This window comes from Macaca mulatta, chromosome 5 (assembly GCF_049350105.2).
Source record: "Macaca mulatta isolate MMU2019108-1 chromosome 5, T2T-MMU8v2.0, whole genome shotgun sequence".
NCBI classification, from domain to species: domain Eukaryota; kingdom Metazoa; phylum Chordata; class Mammalia; order Primates; family Cercopithecidae; genus Macaca; species Macaca mulatta.
The window spans coordinates 6,214,942-6,241,665 of record NC_133410.1 but is presented as its reverse complement, the minus strand read 5'-3'; the positions used below and the strand labels follow the sequence as shown (position 1 = coordinate 6,241,665).

General features: G+C 40.1%; 1 protein-coding gene across 12 annotated transcripts in view; it reads left to right on the top strand.

Moving 5' to 3' along the window:
- The window catches only part of KIAA0232, a 97,446-nt gene that overhangs the window by 9,532 nt on the left and 61,190 nt on the right, over positions 1-26,724 (top strand). The window contains 1 exon segment of one of the 12 annotated variants that reach the window (NM_001193917.3): positions 11,974-12,059. The exons of the other annotated variants lie outside the window; for them this stretch is intronic. The gene's annotated coding sequence lies outside the window, so the exon portion shown is untranslated. 12 annotated transcript variants of the gene reach the window in all.

Here is a 26,724-nt window from a genome sequence, read left to right as displayed (position 1 = left end):
CCAGATTTTTTATGTTGCACATAGAATATTAGGTTCATAAAGTTTATAAAGGCACAGGGTTGGCTTTATGAGCCTGTAATTGTATCATACAGGGCCCTTGCTTGGTTCAATGATCTGCTGTTGTAGTTGTAGTTTGATATTCTTTGTTTTTTTTTTTTTTTTTTTTTTTTTTTTGAGACGGAGTCTCGTTCTGTCACCCAGGCTGTACTGCAGTGGCACAATCTCGGCTCACAGCAAGCTCCACCTCCTGGGTTCACGCCATTCTCCCGCCTCAGCCTCCCGAGTAGCTGGGACCACAGGTGCCCGCCACCACACCAGGCTAATGTTTTTGCATTTTTAGTAGAGACGGGGTTTCACTGTGTTAGCCAGAATGGTTTCCATCTCCTGACCTTGTGATCCACCTGCCTCAGCCTCCCAAAGTGCTGGGATTACAGGTGTGAGCCACCACGCCCGGCTGTTCTTAGTTATTGTTGAACTCAGAACCCACATTATTGTTCTGCATTGGGTCCCACAAATTTTGTAGCCAGTCCTATAAAGACTTCATAAAAACTCGTAGTAAGAACCCCTCATCCTCTCACCTCCTACCCCTATTCCCTGTGAGTGACTACCATTAACATTACCTAATGTTAACTAATTAACTAATTACCGTTAGTTAATCCACTTGGGGACTTTTTAGAATATGTGTATAAACAACATTGCATATTATACTTGAGCCATTAAAAAAAGAAAAAACTATTTATTTGAAATTCACACAGAGTCTGTGTATTTTCCTGAAACACTCCATAATGGATCAAGAATACTACAGACTTTCAGAAAATAGAGACTCTAAAAAACTTAGCCTTAAGAAGTTGGTACTGAACTGTAGTTTTAGATTTTGGTTTGTTTTTGAAAAAGTATGCTTAACTTGAAGCTTTAGCGAAACAGCCTAAGTTTCAGTGTTAAGATAGCTATCTCTGAGATTTCACCTTCTAAAATGAAGTAAAACCTTAAGCTCATCATAGGTGAGTCAGGAATGAAAATAAAGTTTGTTCATTAATCAGGTTCAACTGAATAAGGGATTTGCCAGGATTATTTGGTGCTGTCTTAAAAAGTGGTTAGAATTCTTGGTGAAGTAAAAGGGCTAAGGATTCTTAGAAGTAGCTGCAGAAAATGGATAAGAGGAGAGTGAGCTAACACTGGCTAACAGTTCTATCTGTTAGGGCATGGTGTTAAGGACCTTAGATAAACCATTTCATTTAAGCCTCCTAACAACTCTGAGGGAGATGGGATGATTGTCATTTTACAAATGAGGAATCTACAACTCAGGGAGATCCCAAAAAACTTCCCTGTGGTCACAGGTAACATATGGCAGAGCAGGAGCCCAGACTTCCGTCCTTCCAACTTAAAGTTCATGTTCTTTCCACTGCCCTACTCTACCTAGAGATTTATTCATTCACAAAATATTGGTTGACTGCCTACAGTGGGCTAGGTACAAATGCCAGGATGAATTAGACATCCAGGAGGTTTACTGGGGAATAAGGGTAAGGTGAGAAGAAGCAGGAGTAGTATGTAGTAAAAGCCTTTTGACTTCCACTCGGTCTGATTCCTGTGAAAGGAGAGAGGAGAAGAATAGTGGGTAGGAACAGCCTCAGATCACTGTACAGTTCTGAGAAAGTCTTGACCAAGCTGATAGGGAATTCTCATGCGGAAGCCGTGCATCCTTCTCCAGGCAGAAAGGCCTGAGTCTGTTATCCCTTTTGGATTAAACCATTAGTTGGGGGCAGCCTGATGGAAGCATGGCTTGGTGTCAGTGCTGTTGCGACTCTGAACATGTAGCAACTTGAGGCTGTCAGCTTGGTTTCCTGTAGCAGCTTCTCTTGAAGGGCGATCTGAGCAGGGCACCTTCACAGTAGCTGCACACGGTCCTGTCCTGGTGTGTTTGGGTAGAAAGACTGATAGTACAAATAAGCAAGTAGATGCATATATGAAGTGAAAAATTAGTGCCAAGGGGAAAAACAGAGCAGAAGATGGGGTGTTGCGTTGTATGTGGTGGACAAGGAAAGCCTCTGTTGACTCTTGAGCGGAGACCTGAAGAGTAAGAAAGAAAGATGTGGAGACACCTGAGGAGCAGAGCATTTCAAGGGGTAAGGGAGAGCAGTGAAAGACCTTGGTTCTGCCTCCATGATGAAGGTCCACCTAAGAGGGTTTGCTGGTGGCTGAGATGTGGGATGTGAGAGGAGGAGCCATCGTAGTGTGGAGTTGCCCTTTACTGACATGAGGAAGGTCATGGCAAGGGTAATGGTGGTGAGAAATCCGGGTTGTGTTGTTTGGCTTTAGACAAGTTATAAGTTTGAGATGCCAGTTAGATACCTCCTTGTCTAGTAGCTTAGTAGCATTAGAATTCTGGAATTAAGGAGAAAGAAGCAGGGTAGAGGGAAAGGGTGGAGCAGTGTCTGCATAGGTGGCATTTATAATCATGGGACTAGAAGAGGTAAGCCAGGATTGTGCTGTTAAATAAGGCAGACACAAGCCACATGTGGCTTTTGAACTTTGCATGTGGCTAATCTGAATTGAGATGTGCTGTGTCAAATACACACCAGATGACGAAGACATTGTGAGAAATTACAATGTAAAATATATCATTAATAATCTTTTACCTTCATTATATTTGGAGTGATATTATTTTGGAAATATTGGGTTAAATCAAACATATTATTAAAGTTAATTTCACCTGTTTCTTTTTTAATATTGCTACTAGAAAATATATTTATTTATTTTTGAGCTAAGGCATCACTCTGTCACCTAGGCTGGAGTTTGGTGGTACATTCACAGCTTCTTGCAGCCTTGGTCTCCCAGGCTCAAGTAGTCCTCTCACTTCAGCCTCCTGAGTAGCTGGGACTATAGGCATGCGCCGCTGCATCCAGCTGATTTACTTTTCTGTTGAGACTGGGTCTCACTATGTTGCCCAGGCTGAGCTTGAACTCTGGTCTCATGCAACCTGCCTGCCTTGGCCTCCCCAAGTGCTGGGATTACAGGAATGAACCACTGCACTTGGCCTAGAAAATTTTAATTACATACATGACTGGCATTATTTTGCTGTTGGAGGCACTGGTGGAGGAAGTGAATGGAAATAGAGAAGTCCAAGGACAGAGCGTGGAAAGCTGGGAGGAGGAGGAGCAGCCAGCAGAGGAGCCAGAGAGGGTGTGGACTGGGTGAGGAGAGGATGATGAGAGGTGTGGTTTGTGTGTAAGTGAGCTGCACTAAAAGTTCTTTAGAACTTGAGTAAAAGGAAGGAAAGTATCAGAAACTAGGTCTACTTAATATGTAGTATGTGGAATTGGTTATTCATAGAAGTGAACGAGTCCTGGAGATGGTCTGTAGGATCAGGATAGGGTCGGGATCCTTCCCTATATTGTGTTTTGTTTTGTTTTGTTTGTTGGTTGGTTTTTTAGAGACAGAGTCTTACTCTGTCATCCAGGTTGGAGTGCAGTGGCACAACCTCAGCTCACTGCAGCCTCTGCCTCCTGGGTTCAAGTGATTCTTATGTCTCAGCCTCCCGAGTCACTGGGACTACAGGCGTGTGCCACCACCCCTGGCTAATTTTTGTATTTTTAATAGAGACAGCATTTTGCCATGTTGGTCAGGCTGGCCTCAAACTCCTGACCTCAGGTAATCTGCCTGCCTTGGCCTCCCAAAGTGCTGGGATTGCAGGCGTGAACCACTGCACCTGACCATATTTTTCTTTTTTAAGTGATTTTCATGCCACTTGTTTAAAGAAAGCTCTAACGTAGCCTAACTGAGGAATCAATCATGATAGTAGAAAAGAAAGCACACATTTATAAGATTTGACACAGTTAGTGCAAGAAGGTGACTCTTACAGCCCTTAAAACTTTGGTCACAGGGTTTTCTTTCATCTTGTAATCTTCACTGAGTAATAACTACCATGAGAATATCTTACCTTCCTTTTGCCATTTCTGAGCTCATAGGGTTTCTTTGAGAATGTTCAAGTAGGCTCCTTGAGTGGACTTAGCTACCATGATAGGAGGGCTTTGTTTCCATTCTTGGTTTTCTGGTTTATATGTTGGTCACGTGGTTACGTTAGTCAGCATCCTTTGGCATTGCCTTCTGTCCTGATCATCTCATAGAGTACAGGAACAGACTTAGGGACATTTACTGACAGCGGTCAGTTGGAGAGCCTTCCTCATGCAGCACGGCGGCTTCTTTTTAATATGTTGGTCGCTATATCCGTGTAGTGTCAGGCAGATTTTTTTTTCTTTAGACATTATACTTTTTTCCTCTGTATTTTATTATTTCATTTCCCAAAAAACACACTTGCACATTTGAGAGCAGTGTTTTAACAGTTTTCTCCCAAGCCATGAGATAGAAACTGTCGTGGAAACTGAAGCTCCTCTGAGTGGAACTTGCATGGGCCTTTCCAGGGTGGGCAAAAGATGATGTTGGAAAGCATCAGGTAGCACCCTGCGTTTTGCCGTTGGCTAAAGTGGGGTCAGAGCTGGTTGCCATTTTCTCTCTGTCTTGAGGTTCAGGCCTGTCATCTTCTTAAAATGCCTCCAGGCCTGTTGGGACAGTGAATAGTAATGGCCAAACTAAAAACTTTAAGGGTATTATAGGCTAAATGCAGGGAAAAAGGCTTTGCTTTAACCCTCAGCAAATGTATAAAGAGGGCCGGGTGTGGTGGCTCACATCCGTAATCCCAGCACTTTGGGAGGCCAAGATGGGAGGATTGCTTGAGTCCAGGAGTTCGGGACCGGCCTGGGCAACATAGCAAGATCCCATTTCTTAAAAAAAAAACAAAAAATAAAAGCTTAGCTGGGTGTAGTGGTGTATGCCTATAGTCCCAGCTACCTGGGGGGCTGAGGTGGGAGAATTGCTTCAGCCCAGGAATTCTAGGCTACAGTGAGCCATGATTGCACTACTGTGCTCCAGCTAGCCTGGGTGACAGAGCCAGACTGTGCCTCTCAAAAAAAAAAAAAAAAAAAGAAAAGAAAAGAAATTGTGTGAAGGAAAGGCTACAAGTTAGACGAGGAGTGAATAGTATGATGGAAAGGGCACCAGCTTTGGAGATAGGGCACATACCTGGTGGCCCTGGTTTTGACTCTCCACGGGACCCTGAATACCTGTCTAAATTTCTTAATCCATGAAATGGAAGGTTTGGCTTAGTTCATGCTTTTTTATGTGAAAGCAGCATTTGATGCTGAGTAGGTGCTCAGATGTTGATTAAATGAACAAGGAATAAAATAATTATAGAGAGCCTAGGCACTTCAGGCACGAGCCAGGGATCAAGGTGATGGGGAGATGGGTATTGGCCACCCCTGCTCCTCACCTGTCCCACGTTCACCTGTGTAGCGTAGCATTGGCATCTACTACTTTAAGACATGTTTGAACAACACTAGATTAGATGATCTCTTTCTAAGCTTAAATATGTCATGCTTTTGATGCTGACACCAACCCTTCTCTTTCTTCTCACTTACGTGCTTTATTTTTGAGACAGGGTCTTGCTGTCGCACAGGCTGGAGCGTGGGGGCATGATCATCGCTCACTGCACCCTTGACCTCCAGGGCTCAAACGAGCCTCGCACCTCAACCTTCTGAGTCTCTTGGACTACAAGCATGTGACATTACGCCAGATTATTTATTTATTTTTTTGTAGAGATGAAGTCTCCCTGTGTTGTCCAGGTTGGTCTCAAACTCCTGGGCTCAAGCCATCCTCCTGCCTCAGCCTCCCAAAATGCTGGGAGAGCCACGATGCCCAGCTTCTGTGTCCTATTTACTAAGATAAAAGTTGCACGAGAATAAATGCAGTTTCTTCAGGTGTAGGGGAGGAAGTCAGAGGTGCTGTGTTTGTTTCCTAGGGATGCTATAACGAAGTACCACAAACTTTGATGGATGGCTTGTAACAACAGAAGTGTATCTTCTCACAGTTCTGGAGGCCAGAAGTCCAAAATCCAAGTGTTGGCAGGGCTGATTCCTTCCGGAGGTTCTGAGAGAGAACTTGGTCTATGCCCTTCTCTTAGCGTCTGGTGGTTATTGGCAATACTTGGCATTTCTTGGTTTGCATTGGTACATTACTGCAGTCCCCGCATTTGTCTTCATGTGGGATTCTCCCCTGTGTGTCTCTGTGTGAATTTTCCTCTTCTTATAAGGACATCAGATCAATGAATTTGAGTCTCATCCAATTTAGGTGGCTCATAATCCAGTATGACCTCATTTTAACTTCATTACATTTTCGCAGACACTATTTTCAAATAAGGTAATGTTCACAGGTGATGGAGTAAGGACTTGAACATATCCTTTTTGGAGGAAACAGTTCAGTCCACAGCAGGTGTTAAAGTTGGGGGTAAACAATGTCTTAAAAATTGTGACTCATGGCCGGGCACAGTAGCTCACGCCTGTAATCCCAGCACTTTGGGAGGCTGAGGCGGGCGGATGACAAGGTCAGGAGATCGAGACCATCCTGGCTAACATGGTGAAACTCCGTCTCTACTAAAAATACAAAAAAAAAATTAGCCGAGCATGGTGGCGGCCGCCTGTAGTCCCAGCTACTCGGGAGACTGAGGCAGGAGAATGGCGTGAACCCAGGAGGCGGAGCTTGCAGTGAGCCAAGAGATCGCGCCACTGCACTTCAGCCTGGGCAGCAGAGTGAGACTCCGTCTCAAAAAAAAAAAAAAAAAAATTGTGACTCATTTCCTCAAATTCATCTCTTTTCATTAGAGCCAGGTCTGTCAGAGGAATTGGGATGAAACAAACCAAAAATTCATGTCTACTAGGAAGTATCGATTTGGCCTCAAGTTAAAATGGTGGATGGCATCACCTTAGACTATATAACTATTAGAAAGACTCTTATAGAGACTAAGAATTCTGTTTTTTACACATCGGGTTTTTGCTTTGAGATTAGTTGTTTCTTTTTTGTTTGTTTGTTTTTTGAGACGGAGCCTCGCTCTGCTGCCAGGCTGGAGTGAAGTGGTGTGATCTCGACTCACTGCAACCTCTGCCTCCCAGGTTCATGCCATTCTCCTGCCTCAGCCTCCCGAGTAGCTGGGACTACAGGTGCCTGTCACCACACCTGGCTAATTTTTGTATTTTTAGTAGAGACGGGGTTTCACCATGTTGGCCAGGATAGTCTCCTTCTCCTGACCTCATGATCCCCCCGCCTCGGCCTCCCAAAGTACTTGGATTACAGGCGTGAGCCACTCCGCCTGGCTGGCTTTTGTTTTGCATATGCTCTGTTTTCTTTTTCTTTCTTTTTTTTTTTTTTTTTTGAGATGGAGTCTCACTCTGTTGCCCCGGCTAGAGTGCAATGGCATGATCTCGGCTCACTCTAACCTCCATCTCCCGAGTTCAAGTGATTCTCCTGCCTCAGCCTCCTGAGTAGCTGGCATTACAGGTGCCCGCCACCATATTCTGCTAATTTTTGTATTTTTAGGACAGATGGAATTTCACCATGTTTGCCAGGCTGGTCTCGAACTCCTGACCTCAGGTGATCCGCCGGCCTTGGCTTCCTAAAGTGCTGAACCATCGTGCCTGGACTTACATATGCTCTATTTTCTTTTCTTTTTTTTTTTTTTTTGAGACGGAGTCTTGCTCTGTAGCCCGGGCTGGAGTGCAGTGGCCGGATCTCAGCTCACTGCAAGCTCCGCCTCCCGGGTTTAGGCCATTCTCCTGCCTCAGCCTCCGGAGTAGCTGGGACTACAGGCGCCCGCCACCTCGCCCGGCTAGTTTTTTGTATTTTTAGTAGAGACGGGGTTTCATGGTGTTAGCCAGGATGGTCTCGATCTCCTGACCTCGTGATCCGCCTGTCTCGGCCTCCCAAAGTGCTGGGATTACAGGCTTGAGCCACCGCGCCCAGCCATCTATTTTCTTGATGTGTTCTGATTTTATTATATTTGAAAATTTGGGGCCGGGTGTGGTGGTTCATGCCTGTAATCCCAGCACTTTGGGAGGCCAAGGTGGGCGGATCACCTGAGGTCAGGAGTTCAAGACCAGCCTGACCAACATGGAGAAACCCCATCTCTACTAAAAATACAAAATTAGCTGGGCGTGGTGGCGCACACCTGTAATCCCAGCTACTCAGGAGGCTGAGGCAGGAGAATTGCTTGAACCCGGGAGGCGGAGGTTGCAGTGAGCCAAGATAGCACCACTGCACTCCAGCCTGGGCGACAGAGGGAGACTCCATCTCAAAAAAAAAAAAAGAGAAAATTTGGAGGAAAAGACCTTGCTCATTATATTTGTTTGAATTCTGTAAATGAAGTAAGCAGAATGGCAGAAATGTCATTTGGTAACATTTTATATAGTTTTGGGTCACACAGAAGAAGAAGATGGCTCCTGGGCTCATCACTGTGAAAGGTTATGTGAGGGGGGTGATACCAAGAGCCCCGTTAGGAAGGGCAGGCAGGTTCTTAAGGGTTTGTTCAGTTCAGCAGTGCTTTTCCAACAGCTTATTAACATGGAGTGTAGTGGGAATACAAATATAAATATAGACAGAGTTCTTGATAATTTGGTCATAGGATAATTTGTAATTTTCTTAGTTTGTAGAACATTAAGTTCAGCAGCTGGGTATTGAACCAGGATGTGGAATTGTCACCATTTCTCCAAATCTTGATGTGTTAGACCTGTTGTGTCCAGTAGAACTTTGTTTGATAATGGAAATGTTCACTGTCTTTTCTCTTCAGTATGCACTGGCTACATGGGGTCATTAACACTTGAAATGTGGCTTGTGCCATTAAAGAACTGAATTTTCAATTTTATTTAATTTTAATTATTTTAAATGTAAATAGTCACTAGTGGCTACCATATTCATTGGACAGTGCAGTTCTAGAGATTCAGTTCACTTTTGTTCAATTCACCTTTGTTCAAAGAATAAGTGGATAGTGGTTGTAAGAGACTGAAAAGATGCTACTAGGCCAGGCGTGGTGGCTCATGCTTGTAATTCTGGCCCTTTGGGAGGCTGAGGTAGGAGGATTGCTTGAGCCTAGGAGTTCGTGACCAGCCTGAGCAACGTAGTGCAACCCTGTCTCTACCAAAGAAAAAAGCTGGACTTGATGGCCACACACTTGTTGTCGTAGCTACTCTGGAGGCTGAGGTGGGAGGATTGCTTGAGCCCAGGAGTTCCAAGCTGCAGTGAGCTATGATCACTCTACTGTACTCCAGACTGGGTGACAGGACAAAAGGGAAAAAAAAGAGAAAGGTGCTATTAAGTGACTTACAGTGCTTAGGACTTTAATTAGCATATCCATGTTTTTAAATGTAGAACATAGGGTTTTCATAAAGTAGAAATGTGGATTCTGGTTTATTTGCAGTATAAAGAAAAATACAGGGCCTTCGAGGATGGTCGTTTTGTGCATGTGCTGAAATCACATTCTTTTAGCTTTGGAAGTTATCACCTTCCAGATTAAGTTTGTGTCCCTCGCTGTGTATTGCACATAGTAAATACCCGCTAAATGCTGGTGGTTTCTGCTGTTTATATGCAGTAAAGGGGCCCTTGATCCTGAGAGGGCTGTTAGTTCCTTCATGAGTGTCACAAGTTGGGTTCTCTGGGAAGGCGGGAACTTTGGGAAGCAGATGCAGACAGTTTAGCATGCAGAATGTTGATTAGGGCTTGTCTGTAGGGTCCAGACTCAGGGAATGGAGAAGTTGAGCTACCTTGCATGCCCAATTATAGCATGGCCTTGGCCAACCCCGTTAGAATAGCCCTTTGGAGCTGTCCTGGGTTGGGCTGGATAGCCAGGCCTGTACACTCTCCCTGTCAGTCAGGGTGACTTGCCTGGAAGAGGGCAAGATGTCGGGTGAGGCAGTTCTCTGTAGCCACAGCAGTACTTGAAGGGGCTGACGGAGCAGTCTGGGTCCTTCAGTTGAGGGTCTGGGTTGTACATCACAGCGTGCCACAGTTGGACAATATTTTTCTTAGAAATTTTTTTGATTGATTTCATTTGACTCATTGGTTGACCTTCTGGAGAAATATGGGGTAAGTCTCTTCCTCTTTCTCTGTGACTCTTCTTGACTCCCCCACCCCACCTCCCTACTTACTAAATAACTGTGTGTGTGTGTCTTATGTATGAACAGAGTTACAGTGCACAATTAGCCTTTTCTTCTGGTGGAAGCTGACTCCAACCAGAATGCTTCATCTTTACCTCTTCCCCAAGGACATAAAAACAGAAAGGGGATTTTGCTATAACATAGAATACAGAGTGGTGATTCAGGTGTAGAGCAAGGTGTGGTATGTTGATGATGTAAGGAGCACAGAAGAATGAAATTAATTGGTATGAAGTTCTCTCAAGGAAGGAAAGAATGACAGAAGGTGGAAAGAAGAGTAATAGTCAAATATGAGTGCGTATAGCTGGGAACAGTGGCTCATGCTTATAATCCCAGCACTTTAGGTGGCTGAGATGGAAGGATCACTTGAGGTCAAGAGTTCAAGACCAGCCTAGGCAACATACTGGGCATACTTGAGCAACATACTCCATCTCGACCAAAAAAAAAAAAAAAAAAAATTTAGCCAGGTTTGGTGGGTGCACGCCTGTAGTCCCAGCTACTGTGGTGGGTGAGGTGGGAGGATCACTTAAACCCAGGAGTTCTAGGCTGTAGTAAGCTATGATTGTACCACTGCACGCCCAGCCTGGATAACAGAAGAATACCTTATCTCTTGAAAAAAATAAAAATGAGTGCATATATATATATATATATGTGGACTTTCTCATATAAATTGAAGCCCAGATCCCTTAAGTTCAAATGGAAATATGCCATGAGTACTTGGAAATATAGACTGAGAAGACAAGGTAAGAGAAAGATTTGTAGGGGGTGACTTTATACATTACACAAATCTTTGACGTTATCAAACATGAATGTCAAACATTGAAACATGAATGTTCAAGGGCCTGCAACACGGCTCTCAAGTTATATAGTTACTGGTAGTTAGGTAATAGTTGGAAGATTCCAATAGTTATGTAGTTACTGGTAGTTAGAAAATACTTGAAAGATTCATTTGCATAAGATTACCCTGATTAAAATTTCAAATATAATAATTTCTTTCTTTCTAGAGTTGTCTAATTTCATATTCACTTACAGATAATGCTTTTTACTAACCTCAGAATCAAGTATTTCATGTTAGAGAACTTGACCAGAATTTATAAAAAAGGAATAACCAATTTAATATTTGACATGAGTCATTTGGAAGTGGATTTTTATGTTTAATGTTTGGATTGTTAGCTATTTTTCTTCCATGTTTGTTTTTGCTTTTCTGAGCCATACAGTGTGTATTTTTCCTACCTATTTTCTTCCTTTACATTTACTTGTAACATAGTATTTGGACTTGAACATATCTGAAATTTTAAGGAGGTATCCTTGTAGGGCTCTACAGATAGTCATTTTTGAGGGGAAAGGTTTTAATTAACATAAAATTCCAATCCAAGATGTATCACCTTTGTTAAGTATGGTACTTTGCTGAGTATTTAAAATGTGTTTTTGAGAATGTTACATGTTAACCTGTCTTTAAAGTATTTGTATTTGAGGTTTTGAGAATTATATCTATTTTATTAATTTAGGGAGAGTTGTGTAAGATCAACATCACAGCTAGCAGGAATTCTCAATGTGTTTCCCAGATTCAAGGATGCCTCAAAGTACAATTAAATTTGGTAGCATTTCTAACACTTTTAGTAGCTGTGCCTAATACTTAGCAAATGTTTGTTAAATACAGGTATTCCTGCTCTAGCGGGCCTCCCTCCACCAGCCCCTGGAGTGCTCCCTCTTGCTCTGGTCCATGAACCCTAGTGTGCCATACTCTGCCACCCTCAGTTTAGAGCCACTGACCAGTTGGGTTCATTACCTAGTGGAAGCTCTGCCATTAACATCCCATTGTCAGACAGCTGTCTTTTAGTCCATTAAAAACTGTGATTGCTTTGTAAAGTATAAAGAAACCTAAGATCATTTTAATGATGGTAAATACGTTTTTGATACTAAAATGCCTGCTTCACTGTTGTGTAGGTAGTGTGCACTGATATAGGTAGGGCGCGGTGGACTCTGCCCTTGTAACCATTCCAGAGAATGCATTGAGAATGAAGACAACCAGTAAGTCACTAAGTGTATGTGGGAAATGGAAAAATGTGGAAGTTTCTGATACATTAAAAGGGAATACTAATTGATTTACTGTATAGAATAGTACAATTTATGCAAGTTATTTAAAGGAAAGAAAAGGAGAGGGATATAATTAATGATCTTATTCGTAAATTACATCTTCAGTTTAACTTTTTAATCCTGGGAATTCAGGATTTAAAGACCTCAGGTCAGGTGATCTATACCTTGCTTATATTAATAACTTGGGCCTTGGGGAAAATTCTTTCTGATTAGAATGTCTCCTGTTTCCCAAACTGTGTTCCAAGGAAGCAAAAGGGGTGAATGAATGAATGAATGAATGTTCTCCACTACTTTGTTTCCTTCTTGGAGGTTCCGAGTGCATATTAGCCTATTAAAGGTTTCAAGATGTCCTGAAATAAACCTGTTCTTGTTTCAGCTTTGGTATTTCCCTAATTTATGCAAAATGAAGAAGTTTATAGCAAAGGAATGTGTGTGTGTGTGTATGTGTGTGTGTGTGTATATATATATGTATTTTTTTTTTTTTTTTTTTTTTGAGACGGAGTCTTGCTCTGTACCCCAGGCTGGAATGCAGTGGCGCAATCTCCGCTCACTGCAAGCTCCGCCTCCCGGGTTCACGCCATTCTCCTGCCTCAGCCTCCCGAGTAGCTGGGACTACAGGTGCCCACCACCACGCCCGGCTAATTTTTTTGTATTTTTAGTAGAGATGGGGTTTCATTGTGTTAGCCAGGATGGTCTCGATCTCCTGACCTAGTGATCCACCCGCCTCGGCCTCCCAAAGTGCTGGGATTACAGGCTTGAGCCACTGCACCCGTCCAGGAATATATTTTTGTATCACCCAGAATATACTTTGGGGAAACTGTAGCAAGTTATCCTTTAAATGATGGCACTGTTTATTTAAATATCTTCCTAAGGTCCAGAAGAATTACTATAGTTATCTTCAGAACCATATCTAAAGACTTGATTTAATGTTGGAAGCATACAATTAATGGATGAGAAATGAACATATGTACTACTTTGATCCTATTCTGAGTTCCCTAGTGTATATCTTTTTGCATAAACAAAATTTTATTTGGACTCTTTAAAATTTTTAACTATTAGAATATGAATCAGATAATCCATATAAACTTTTCATATAGAATTAGATTATTGACAGATATAAACACATTATTGAAGTATTGCTTCTTACCTAAGTCCATTTTGGAGAACTATAATTTGTATTAGTTGGCTATGGCTTTTATAGTAATTTTAAAAAGTTAACTCACTGTCTTACCAGTGAGTTACAGAATTTCATGCTACCTTTCCCCCACTCATTGAAATTCAGAAGATATTTGTGGTTTTGAGTTTAGTAGTTGAAAGCTATAGAATTTATATGCCCAGACATTTTGAGGACCAACAGTATCATGTTGTAAAATTATTTTGATACACTATGATCTAGTATTTTATATGATGAAATGTTTCAACGTTGACAAAGTGGGTTTCATCATGCTGGAGCTTTTTGCATTTTCAAAAAGTGTAAAAATTATTTATTTTAGTTTTTTTCCAAGTAAGCTTAGGGTTTTTGAAATTTTGCATTTCTTAATGTGTAGATGTTTCAGTTTCTCCTAATTGAAATTTTTAAATTTCTAAAATTTAGTTGTTTCATCCCTTTTCCAACAATTTATCTAAAAGCTTTTAGAATTTCATAATAATGTTGTTTTATCTTGTTTTTGCATTTTGTTTGGTAGCTATTTTGTTATCTTTTGCAAGGAAGGAGGAGGATTTGCTTCAGTTGTAAGTATATACATTTTCCCCTTCCCCTTGGGCCCAAGTGTTTTATCCTTTGTCCTGTAAAGTGTCTGATGTGAGGTTTACCCCTGCTGGGTAAAAAAGGCATTTTTGTAAATCTCCATAACCTTTTGAAGGCATAAAAACTGCCATTTTGTAGCCCTGGTAAAGAATTTTGACATCTAATTTGTCTAAATGAACTAAATGTCTACATTGGTTATTATAATTTGATAACCTGTAAAAAAAAAAATTTAATATAGCAGTCCAGCTTTTCAAACCAGAAATATTAACAGATGAATAAGAATCATCAAATAACTGGAATCAAGTAAAAATTAGACATAAAACAATGTAACTTTGCATAAGCAGTTCATCTCCATAGTACAATTAAACAATAAGTTCAAACAGTAAGAATTAAAGCAATAAGAGGCTGGGCGCGGTGGCTCACACCTATAATCCCAGCACTTTGGGAGGCTGAGGCGGGTGGATCACGAGGTCAGTGGATTGAGACCATCCTGGCTAACACGGTGAAACCCTGTCTCTATTAAAAATACAAAAAATTAGCCGGGTGTGGTGGCGGGCGCCTGTAGCCCCAGCTACTCAGGAGGCTGAGGCAGGAGAATGGCGTGAACCCGGGAGGCGGAGCTTGCAGTGAGCCGAAATCACGACACTACTCCAGCCTGGGTGACAGAGCGGGACTCCGTCTCAAAAAGAAAAACAAGAAAGAATTAGAACAATAAGAACGTACAGGCTGATCAAAACTTTCAGGTCTGTCAGCATTTGACAGTAGCATGGTCAGTAGAGGAAAGTTTATCCAGGTTGCATAGAAAGCTTTTCCCTTTGATTTAGTCTCATTACACACTAGTCAAATTACACTCTTAATTGTTTTGTTTTAATAGAATTCTGTTTAGTACCTGTGACCTATGTAGAACTGATTGCTTTCACCTACACTTTATCATCATAAAATTGGTTTTTCCTTTTTATATATGTATTTATTTAAGACAGGGTCCTGCTATGTTGCCCAGGTTGGCCTGTACACCTGGGCTCAAGGGATGTTCCTGCCTCAGCCTCTCCAGTAGCTAGGATTATAGGCATACACCACAGTGTTCAGCTTTTCTTCCTTTTAAACATAAAGATCAACCAGATGTGTTACAGGCTTGCAATTTATGAAAGCATTTCCTAGTTCTCTTGCTATCGAGTGGTAATCTTTGTAAGAACAATCCTGTTTATGAAAATATTAATAATTCATTTTAATTGTCACTGGAGAATATTACTTATGTGTTTATTTCTGATGACTAGTAAGGATGGAATTTCTCAATCTTTATGCAGTTTTTCCTCTTTTCATAGAAAGAACTCAAGTCTCACACTAGTTTTGTTGATTACATTACTTTTTTAAAAACCTTATTCATTTCCTGGGACTTGACACACTTCTAGAATGGGGAAGAAAACTGTAGGTCTGATTGTCCATTTCTACATAGCTTTTCAGAAACCTAGGGTAAACCAGTTTACATAATTTAGTTTATAGCCCTTGGTTCCTGTTTTCAATGCTTGAATTCCAGTTTGCGTTGTAGATTCTTTATGGATTTTCTTTTCTGGCTGTAGATTGGCTTTGGAGCCATGCTACCTACTAAAGAGAATAAGCATTATCTTGGGTTCCAAATTCATGTGCTGAGATCAGAAAATAACAGACAAGGCCAGGCACAGTGACTCATGCCTGTAATCCCAGCACTTTGGGAGGCCAACGCGAGTGGATCACTTGAGGTCAGGAGACCAGACAGGCCAACATGGTGAAATCCCATCTCTACCAAAAATACAAAAATTAGCTAGGTGTGGTGACGTGCACCTGTAGTCGCAGCTACTCAGGAGGCTAAGGCAGGAGAGTCGCTTGAACCTGGGAGGCGGAGGTTTCAGTGAGCTGACATCATGCTACTGCACTCTAGCCTGGGCAACAGAGTGAGACTATGTCTCAAAAAAGAGAAAAAAGAAAATAACAGGCAAGAATTATTTATAAATGTATAACTACTTAATTGTATGTTCGCACTGCAGGCAAATATTATTTAGGATTTTGGTGAAAAGTAATAGAGTCCAAAAGCCAGAGTCTTAATATTTCAAATGTCTGTTTCTCTTTATTCTCTTTTCTATAGTCTTTCTTTTACTTTATGTTATATATTGTTTATGCCTTCTCCCTCAAGGCTTTTCCTTGTGTGAAAGTCCTATAAACACCCAAATTGAATAATTACGAAAAGACAGTTGCAGGTAATGCTGAGTCTTGGGTACCGAGCACATCAACAATGTGAGTACGAACTTTGTAGTGAGAAAGGACCAGTTAAAAACAGAGTTGAAGCATGCCTTGCAGAAGTACCGTACTAGATCAAAGGGGATGGTAGAGGGCTTCAGTGGGAAGAGTACAAGTTGCTTTACCTAATGTGAAAGCCTGCTAATACAGGATGGTAAATACCTAAAGGAAAATCCCGAGAGGGTTGTGATTGTCTCCATATCACTGACACCATGCACAGTGCCTTGTACACAAGAAACCTCTAGTACATGGAATTGTTTGAGAATGAGTTAAAATTCCTATGTTAGTTAGTCCCTGCCTGTGGACTCAGAATGTGATCAGAGTTGGGTTTTTTCCTCCCACCTCCTAGTATTACGAATATCGTTTTATTTATCAAACTTCTCTTTTTCAGAATTTATTCTCCATTGAGATTTGGAAAGTAGTTAGTTCAGCACAGTTTTGATCACCTGCCAAGGCCTAAGCATTCTACTACATAGTACATGTGGAGTATGTCACAGTTTGACCTGAAGAACTTTAAGCCTTATTTGATAAGGAACCCATTCCCAGGAGGCAGTTAGAGAATAGTATAAAAGGGCATCATCACAAGGCAGAAAGCCATGAGGACAGCCAGCACTCTGTAAGTGTTGGGAGGAAGACCGTGGTATACCCTTAAATAATTAAAAGGGCTTCTTCAGAAAGGCAGGGCGGGAATGATTCCATTGCCAGTTGGGTGTTAGTGTTTCAGCCATGTCTGTGCTTTCTGAAACTTTTATGATCCTGTTACTTTTGTCCCTGATAGTTTGTCTATGTTTACCAGAGTGTTAGTTTCAATAATGTTAGATTTCAGAGTTGTTTCCTATTAACAGCCCCATATTCTACCCCTTGAAGTGGTCATTAGGGCTAGTGATACCTGCCCTATTGAAGTGAAGTGAGGCTAAGGGACTTGCTTTGACTCATAAAATGTGAGTAGCTCACTTCCAAGAGGAAGCTTTCGAAGTACCAGTGCCAGCTTTGGTCCAGATCTTATTTTCTCTGGCCCCCTGGACTAGCAGGGTTCAAGATGATGGCCATTTTGTCACCCTGTGTCCCAGAAGATTATAATGAGTGATTGCCCTGAGCATTTCTCATACTATGTGATGAACACATAGTATGAGAAGGGTATAAACCTTTGTGGAAGTCCTAGCAAGAGAAATTAAGCAAGAGAAAGATATAAAAGGCATCCAAATCGGAAAAGAGGAGGTCAAATTATATCCCTATTTGCCATTGATATGCTCTTATATCTAGAAGAACCTAGAGACTCCACCAAAAAACCTCCTAGATTTAATAAAGCAATTCAGTAAAGTTGCAGGATAGAAAATCGGCATACAAAAATCAGTAATGTTTCTATATACCAATAACGATCTAGCTGAGAAAGAAATCAAGAAGGCAGTTCCATTTACAATAGCTATAAAAAAACAAGGTACCTAGGAATACATTTAACCATGGAGGTGAAAGATCTCTACAAGGAAGACTACAAAACACCGATAAAAGAAATTGTAGATGACAAATAAATGGAAAAACATCCCATGCTCATGAATTGGAAGAATTAATATCATTAAAGTGACCATACTCTCCAAAGCAATCTACAGATTCACTGTAACCCCTATCAAAATACCAATGTCATGTTTTACAGAATTAGAAAAAAAAAGTCCTAAAATTCATACGAAATCAAAAAAGAGCCCTAATAGCCAAAGCAATCCTGACCAAATGAACAAAGCTGGGGGTATCACGTTACCTGACTTCAAATTATATTACAAGGGTATAGTAACCAAAACAGCATGGTACTGGTGTAAAAATAGATGTATGGACAATGGAACAGAATAGAGAATCCAGAAATTAAGCCACATGTTTATAGCCAACTGATCTTTGACAACGCTAACAACAACATACATCAGAGAAAGACACCCTCTTAAAGAAATGGTGCTGGAAAAATTGGATTGCCCTATGCGTAAGAGCGAAACTGGACCCCAGTCTCTCACCATATACAAAAAATCAACTCAAGATGGATTAAAGACCTAAACGTAAGACCTGAAACTATAAAAATACTAGAAGAAAACCTAGGGAAAACTCTTCTGGACATTAATATAGGCAAAGAATCTGTGACTAAGACCTCAAAAACACAGACAACTAAAGCAGAAATAGGCAAATGGGACTTAATGAAACTAAAAAGCTTCAGCAGAGCAAAAGAAATCGTTAGCAGATTGAAGAGACAGCCTGTAGAATGAGAGAAAATGTTTGCAAACTATCTGATAGGGAACTAATATCCAGAATATACAAGGAATTCAGACACTTCAATGGCAAAAACAAAAAGATCCCATTAAAAAGTGGGCAAAGACATGAATAGACTTTTTTTTTAAAAAAAGAAGACATACGCATGGCCTTACATGTATATGAAGAAAAGCTCGGCATCACCAGTCATCAGAGAAATGCAGACCAAAACCAGAATGAGTTGTCATGTTACCCCAGTCAGAATGGCTAGTATTAAAAAGACAAAAACAAAAAACAACAACAAAAAAAAAACCCCCAAAAACCAGATATTTGCACGGATACAGAGAAAAGGAAACTCTTAAGCATTTTTGGTGGGAATGTAAATTAGTATAGCTTCTATGGAAAAGAGTATGGAGATTTCTCAAAGAACTAAAAATAGAATGAGCATTCGATTCAGCATTCCCACTGTTGGGTATCTACCCAAAGTAGATACTCAAAGGAAAAGAACACATCAGAAAGATACCTGTACTCATATGTTTATTGCAGCACTATTCACAATAGCAAAGATGTAGAATCAACCTAAGTGTCCATCGGTGAATAAATGGGTAAAGAAAATGTGGTCTGTACACACTATAGAATGCTATTCAGACATAAAAAAAAGAGTGAAATCATGTCTTTTGCAGCAACGTTGATGGAACTGGAGGTCATTATCTTAAGTGATAAGGCACAAGCCAGACATAGCCAGATACTGCGTAAACCCTGACTTACTGTGCAATCTATGCATGTAACAAAATTGCCCACGTACCCTGTAAGTTTTTCTTTTTTCTTTCTGAAACAGGGTCTCACTCTGTCACCTAGGCTGGAGTGCTTTGGCACTATCTCGGCTCACTACACCCTCTGCCTCCTGAGCTCCAGTGATCCTCCCACCTCAGCCTCCCGAGTAGCTGCGACTCCAGGCGTGAGCCACCATGCCTGGCTGATATTTGTATTTTTTTTGGTAGAGATGGGGTCTCACCGTGTTGCCCAGGCTGGTCTTGAACTCCTGAGCTCAAGCAATCTCCCTGCCTCGGCCACCCAAAGTGCTGGGATTATAGGTGTGAGCCACTGTGCCTGGCCTAACTTTTCTTTCTTTTTTTTTTTTTAAGATATAAACCTTTGTGTTAGGCTACTGTAATTTGGGAATTGTTTTTGTTGCATAATCTACCCTATTTTTAACCTTTTCCCTCAGTTTGTTCTTGACCACTTATCCTAATTATTCTCAGTTCTCTCTGTTTTGTCAATAAGCTTTAGTTGTTCTTGTTATTCCATACAGTCTGACTTTGTCATTGAACCTTCCATGATTACATTGAAATGTAAGAAATTTGACCTTTTGAAATTTGATACCTATCAAACATAAAGTAGATGTTTTCCAGTTCTCTCAAACAATTCTTTCTGAGCTCATTGTGTTACTTCAGAGTAGCTGTGATTAGTAGCCTTTCTTCCAGGTGGTGTCTTGGACAATCTACGGGAACGTTCAAGGGGGCATAGCTCTGTTGAAAGAGCTAATGAGTGTTTGTTAAGCTCAACATAGTCATTTGCTAGAGAGGAGAGAGTCAAAACCCGTGTCGTTTAGTAGAACTTCTGTGATTATGGAAATGTCCTATATTTGCACACTAGCTACATGTGGCTGTTGAGCGCTTGAACTGTAGCTAGTGTGACTGAGGAACTGACTTTTAGTTTAAAATAGCCACATGTGACTAGTGGCTACTATATTGGTCAGTGCAGTAAGGGTCTTAGAACACCATGGGGATGACGTAATGCCAGGTGAAAAAGGCAGAATACGAAAGTCTATGTATGTTATTATTTAATATATAGAAATAATAAATTTAAAGTTCTACGCAAAGGAAAAAACACTAATAATAAACACACCAAAATACTAACAGTGAATATTAGGTGCTGAAATTATGTATGAGTGTGTGTTTCTATTTTTATATTTTAAAAATACTTTAAAACTTTGCTAATAAAAGGCATGTATGATAAACATAAGAAAGAAAGAAGTGCTGTGGTACTAATAAAGACCACTTCAGCAAGTGAATATATCGGTTGAGTGGAACTGCCCACATTTTTCTCCACAACATCCACATTTTACATTTTGCCCAGAGAAGCCCAGTTTGTAACTGTTTACTGTCTGGTGCTGTTTTTGATCAGTTGTGCTGTAACAAAAGTAAATTGAGAGAACAGTCCGCAAATAGTATTTATGCAGCCGTGTTCAAAAGAGAGTGTGCTTTTTGAAATCATTTTCATATGTTGTAATCACACCTAAAATTATTTATAGTGTATTACAAAAAAGGGAAATATCTTAATATTTAATTAACTTGGCCATATGTCTGCTGTACTTGAACATTAAAGAAACTGAACTATAGATAATATGTCACTTATAGCTTATAAATAATTACAAACACCAATGGGAGTTGTAATTTGAATTATTTTTAGTAATATATGTCATATAGAGTATAAAAAGATGGTGCCATGTTACCTGGAATATTATTACATGAGGGCTGAGATTTTGGGAAGATTTGTGAACTTCTTCAAAACAAGTGCTCACTGCTCCAAAAAAGCCTTCATTATTAAATTACTTGTGTGAAGTGTGGCATTATGTTTGGTCTGCTTCTTGGAAAAGTATTTACACTTATATAATAGTTTAAGTACTTTGATCTGGTTTTTTTATTATTATTATTTTTTATTTTTTTGAGATGGAGTCTCGCTGTGTCGCCCAGGCTGGAGTGCAGTGGCGTGATCTCGGTTCACTGCAAGCTCCGCCTCCCGGGTTCACGCCATTCTCCTGCCTCAGCCTCCTGAGTAGCTGGGACTACAGGCGCCACCACCACACCCTGATAATTTTTTGTATTTTTAGTAGAGATGGGGTTTCACCGTGTTAGCCAGGCTGGTCTCGATCTCCTGACCTGTGATCTGCCCGCCTTGGCCTCCCAAAGTGCTGGGATTACAGGCATGAGCCACCGCGCCCAGCCTGTTTCTTGTAATATCTTTATTGGCTTTTGGTATCAGCTTAATGCTGTCTTCATAACATGATTTGAGAAGTATTGGGAGAGTTTGTGTAGAATTGGAATTATGCTTTTCTTAAATATTTGGTAGAATTCACCTTTGAAGCTATATGGGCTTAGCGATTTCTTTGTGAGTTTTAAACTATAAATTCAGTTCCCTTTATAGATACAGGACTATTCATTCTGTTTCTTCTTGAGTAAGCTTTAGTAGTTTGTATCTTTCAAGGAATTTTTCCATTTCATTTAAGTTATTGAATTTATTGGTATAAAGTTTTTCTAGTATCTCTTATTCTCATTTTTATACCTATAGAATCTGTAGTGATCTCACCTCTCTCATTCCTGATGTTGGTAATCTATGTCGTCTCTCTTTCCTGATCAGTCTGGCTAGAGGTTAAAGAACCTGTTTTTGGTTTTATTGTTTTTCTGCTTTCTATTTCATTGGTTTCTGCTCTGATCTTTTTTCTTTTTTCTGCTTAGTTTAGGCTTCGTTTGGTCTTCTTTTACTAGCTTCTTAAGGTGAAAACTGAGATCATTGATTTAAGACCTTTTCTAATATAGACAGTGTTCTACATTTCTTTCTCAGTACTGCTTTTGTGGCATCCTAAAAATATTGATAGGTTGTGTTTTCATTTACATTCAGTTCAAAATACAGTACTTACTAATTTCTCAAATTTCTTCTTCCCCCCCCACTGCCTTTTTTTTTTTTTTGAGATGGAGTCTCGCTCTGTTGCCCAGGCTGGAGTGCAGTGGTGTGATCTTGGCCCACTGCAGCCTCCGCCTCCCAGGTTCAAGCGATTATCTCACCTCAGTCTCCCGAGTAGCCGGGACTACAGGCTTCCGCCACCACGCCCTGCTAATTTTTTGTATTTTTAGTAGAGCCAGGGTTTCACCGTGTTAGCCAGGATGGTCTTGACCTTCTGACCTTGTGATCCACCCGCCTTGGCCTCCCAAAGTGCTGGGATTACAGACGTGAGTCACCATGCCTGGCCTCCCCTATTGTTTAGAAATATGTTTTTAGTTCTCACATATTTGTGAAGCTTTTCCAGACATCTTTATGTTACTAATTATAATTCCGTGTGGTCAGAGAACATGCATGTATGATTGAATTCTTTTAAGCTTATTGCACCTTTTCTGTGGCCAAAGATAGTTTATCTTAGGTCAAGTTGGTTGATAATGTTGTTCTCTCTATATCCTTATGGATTTTTTTGTGTATTTCTTCTTGCAGTGACTGACAAAGAGGTTTTGAAATCTAGTGTAATTGTGGACTTGTTTATCTTTGCAGTTCTATCAATTTTTGTTTCATATATTTTGCAAATATGCTATTAGATGTATAATACAAAGGAGTGGTACATCCTTTTGATATATCCATCCCTTTATCATTATGAGTTGACCTTCTTTATCTCTGTTAGTATTTTTTGCACTGAAATTTACTTTTGTCAGAAAGTGATGTAGACACCCTAGCTTTCTTTTCATTAATGTTAGTGTAGTATTTTTTCTATCCTTTTACTTTTAACCTATTTGTGTCTTTATATTTAAAGTGGATTTTATACACCTATAACATTCAGACCAAGAACCAAATCAGGAATACATTCCCAGGCTGGGCACAGTGGCTCACGCCTGTAATCCCAGCACTTTAGGAGGCCAAGGCAGGTGGATCACGAGGTCAGGAGTTTAAGACCAGCCTGGCCACGATGGTGAAACCCCGTCTCTACTAAAAATACAAAAATTAGCTGGGCATGGTGGCGGGCGCCTGTAATCCCAGCTACTTGGGAGGCTGAGTCAGAGAATTGCTGGAACCCAGGAGGCAGAGGTTGCAGTGAGCCAAAATTGCACCAGTGCACACCAGCCTGGGTGACAGAGCAAGACTCCGTCTCAAAGAAAAAAAAGAATACACTCCCTGTACTGACAGTAGCTCAGTGGTTCCTTCAACAGAGAACACTTCCATTTACAATAAACACACGCGCACGTGCACACACACACACACACTACCTAGGAATACATCTAACGAAGGAGGTGAAAGATCTCTGTAAGAAGAATGATAAAATCATAGATAACACAAACTAATGGAAAAATATTTCATGTTCATGGACTGGAAGAATTGATATTGTTACAATGGCCATACAGCCCAAAGCAGTCTACATGTTAAACACTGTTCCCATCAAACTACTAATGTCATTTTTCACAGAATTGGAAAAAAAAAAACTATTCCAAAATTAATATGGAACCAAAACACAGCCCGAATAAGCAAAGCAATCCTAAGCAAGAAGAACAAAACCAGTGGTTTCATGTTACCTGACTTCAAACTATACCATAAGGCTACAATAACCAAAACAGCATGGTACTGGTACAAAAATAGATAGGTAGACCAATGGAACAGAATAGAGAACCCAGAAATAAAGGTGTACACCTGTAGCCATCGAATCTTCAACAAAGTTGACAAAAATAAGCAATAGGAAAAGGACTCCCTGTTGAATAAATGGTCCTGGAATAAATTACTAGCCATATGCAGAGGAATGAAAATGGACCCCTACCTTTCAACATATATAAAAATTGACCCAAGATGGATTATAGATATTTAAATGTAAGACCTCAAACTATAAAAACCCTAGGGAAAAAACTTGGAAACACCATTCTGGCCTTAGGAAGGAATTTGTAACTACGTCCTCAAAAGCAATTGCAACAAAAACAAACATTGACAAATGAGATCTAATTAAGCTAAAGAGCTTATGTACAGCAAAAGAAATTATCAACAGAGTAAACAGTGTACCATATTAATAGATACACCATTTCGTATACAGACCACCTACAGAATAGGAGAAAATATTTGCAAACTGCATCTGACACAGGTCCAATATCCAGAATCTATTGGAAACTTAAACAATTAAACAAGAAAAAAAAACAACCCCATAAAAAGTGGGCAAAAGACATGAACAGACAGTTTTCAAAAGAAGACATACAAGCAAGCAGCCAACAAACGTATAAAAAAAGTTCCACGTCGCTGATTATCAGAGAGATGCAAATCAAAACCACAATGAGTTACCATCTCACGTCAGTCAGAATGGCTGTTATTAGAAGTTAAAAAACAGATGCTAATGAGGCTGCAGAGAAAAGGGAACACTTATGTACTGTTGGTGGGAATGTAAATTAGTTCTGCCACTGTGGAAAACAGTTTGGAGATTTCTCAAAGAACTTGAAACAGAACTACCATTTGACCCAGCAATCCCATTACTGGGTACATCTCAGAAAAGAAATTATTCTTCCAAAAAGACACATATACTCATATGTTCATCACGGCACTATTCACACTAACAAAGATACGGAATCAACCTAGGTGCCCATCAACAGTGGATTGCATAAATAAAATGTGGTACGTATACACCATGGAATACTATACAGCCATTAAAATAAAAGAATGAAATCTGTCCTTTGCAGCAACGTGGATGCAGCTGGAGGATAATATCCTAAGTGAATTAACGTAGGAACAGAAAATCGAATACTGCATGTTCTCACTTAGAAGTGGGAGTTAAACATCAGTTACTCGTGGATGTAAAGGTGACAGCAGTAGACACTGAAGACTGCTATAGTGATGATGGGGGGAGGCGGTAGGTGTTGAAAAAACTGTTGGGTAGTTTTCGATGGCTACAGGTATACACCTTTATTTCTGGGTTCTCTATTCTGTTCCATTGGTCTACATATCTATTTTTGTACCAGTACTTGGGCAGTGGAATAATTCATACCCCAAACCTCAGCATCATGCAACATACCCAGGTAACAAACTTGCACATGTATCCCCTGAATCTAAAATAAAGGTTAAAAAGGGAAAAAAAAAAAAGAAGCCGTATCTTACTTGGGTAGAGCAGATAGAGAAGTTTGGGGAAAAGCTGGCATGTTTAGGCTACATCTACCAGATTGACATTTAGGAAAATAAATTTGAATTCTGTGGAAAGAATTAAGTGGAGGGTTTTTTAAATAAGCAGCATATAATTAGGTCTTGCTGTTTTAAAATTCTGTCTATCTCTGCCTTTTAATTGATGTGTTTAGGTTATTCACATTCATTATTATTAACAGTTATCAGAATTTGTCTTCAAGTGATAGTAGGTATACCATTTCATACAAGAACCTTGTAATAGTATTCTTACATTTGTCCACTCCTGGCCTTTATGCTACTGTTGGCTTACATTTTACTTATATGTATGTTATTAAATAAAAGCTCTACAATGTTTTGTATTATTTTTGTTTAAACAATTATCTTTTAAAGATATTTAAATAATAAGACAAATGTTATTTCTGGTGCTCTTTGTTCCCTTGAATGGATCCACATTTTGTTCTGTCTTACTCTGTTTTCTGTTGCTATAACAGAATGACATAGATTAGGTATTTATAAAGAATAGTTTATTTGACTCACAGTTCCTGGAGGCCGGGAAGTCCAAAAACATGGCACTGGCATGTAGTGAGGGTCATGCCGTGGCAGAAAGCATCACATGAGGAGGAGGATAAGAGCAGGCGAGAGTGCTTTATACAGAGAGAAATGGGGCTGAACTTATCCTTTTATCAGGAACCCACTCCTGTGATACGAGGTTGGAACCCTCATGACCTCTTAAAGGTCTTACCTCTTAATACTATCACAATAGCAGTTAAATTTCGACATGAGGCTTGGAGGTGATATTTAAATCATAGCATTTGCTGGCAATAAATTCCTTCAGTTTTTGCATATTAGAAAAAGTCTTTGTTTCACTTTCATTTTGAAAGTTTTTAATTTTTTGCTTTTTATTTTTATTTTTTATTTCCATAGGTTTTTGGGGAACAGGTGGTGTTTGGTTACATGAATAAGTTCTTTAGTGGTGATTTCTGAGATTTTGGTGCACCTGTCACCTGAGCAGCATACACTCTACCTAGTTTGTAGTCTTTTATCGCTTACCTGTCTCTCCCTTTCCCCCCGAGTTCCCAAAGTCCACTGGTATCATGCCTTTGTATCCTCATAGCTTGGCTCCCACTTGTGAGTGAGAACATACAGTGTTTGGTTTTCTATTACTATATTACTTCACTTAGAATAATGGTCTCTAGTTTCATCACGGTCACTGCAAATGCCATTATTTCATTCCTTTTTGTGACTGAGTACATATATACACACACACTACAATTTCTTTATCCCCTCATTGATTGATGGGCATTTGGGCTGGTTCCATATTTTTGCAATAGCAAATTGTGCTGCTATAAATATGCGTGTGCAAGTATCTTTTTGAAAGACACTTTCAGTGAGTATAGAATTCTAGGTTGACAGTTTTTTTTCTTATAGTACTTTAAAGTTTTTGCT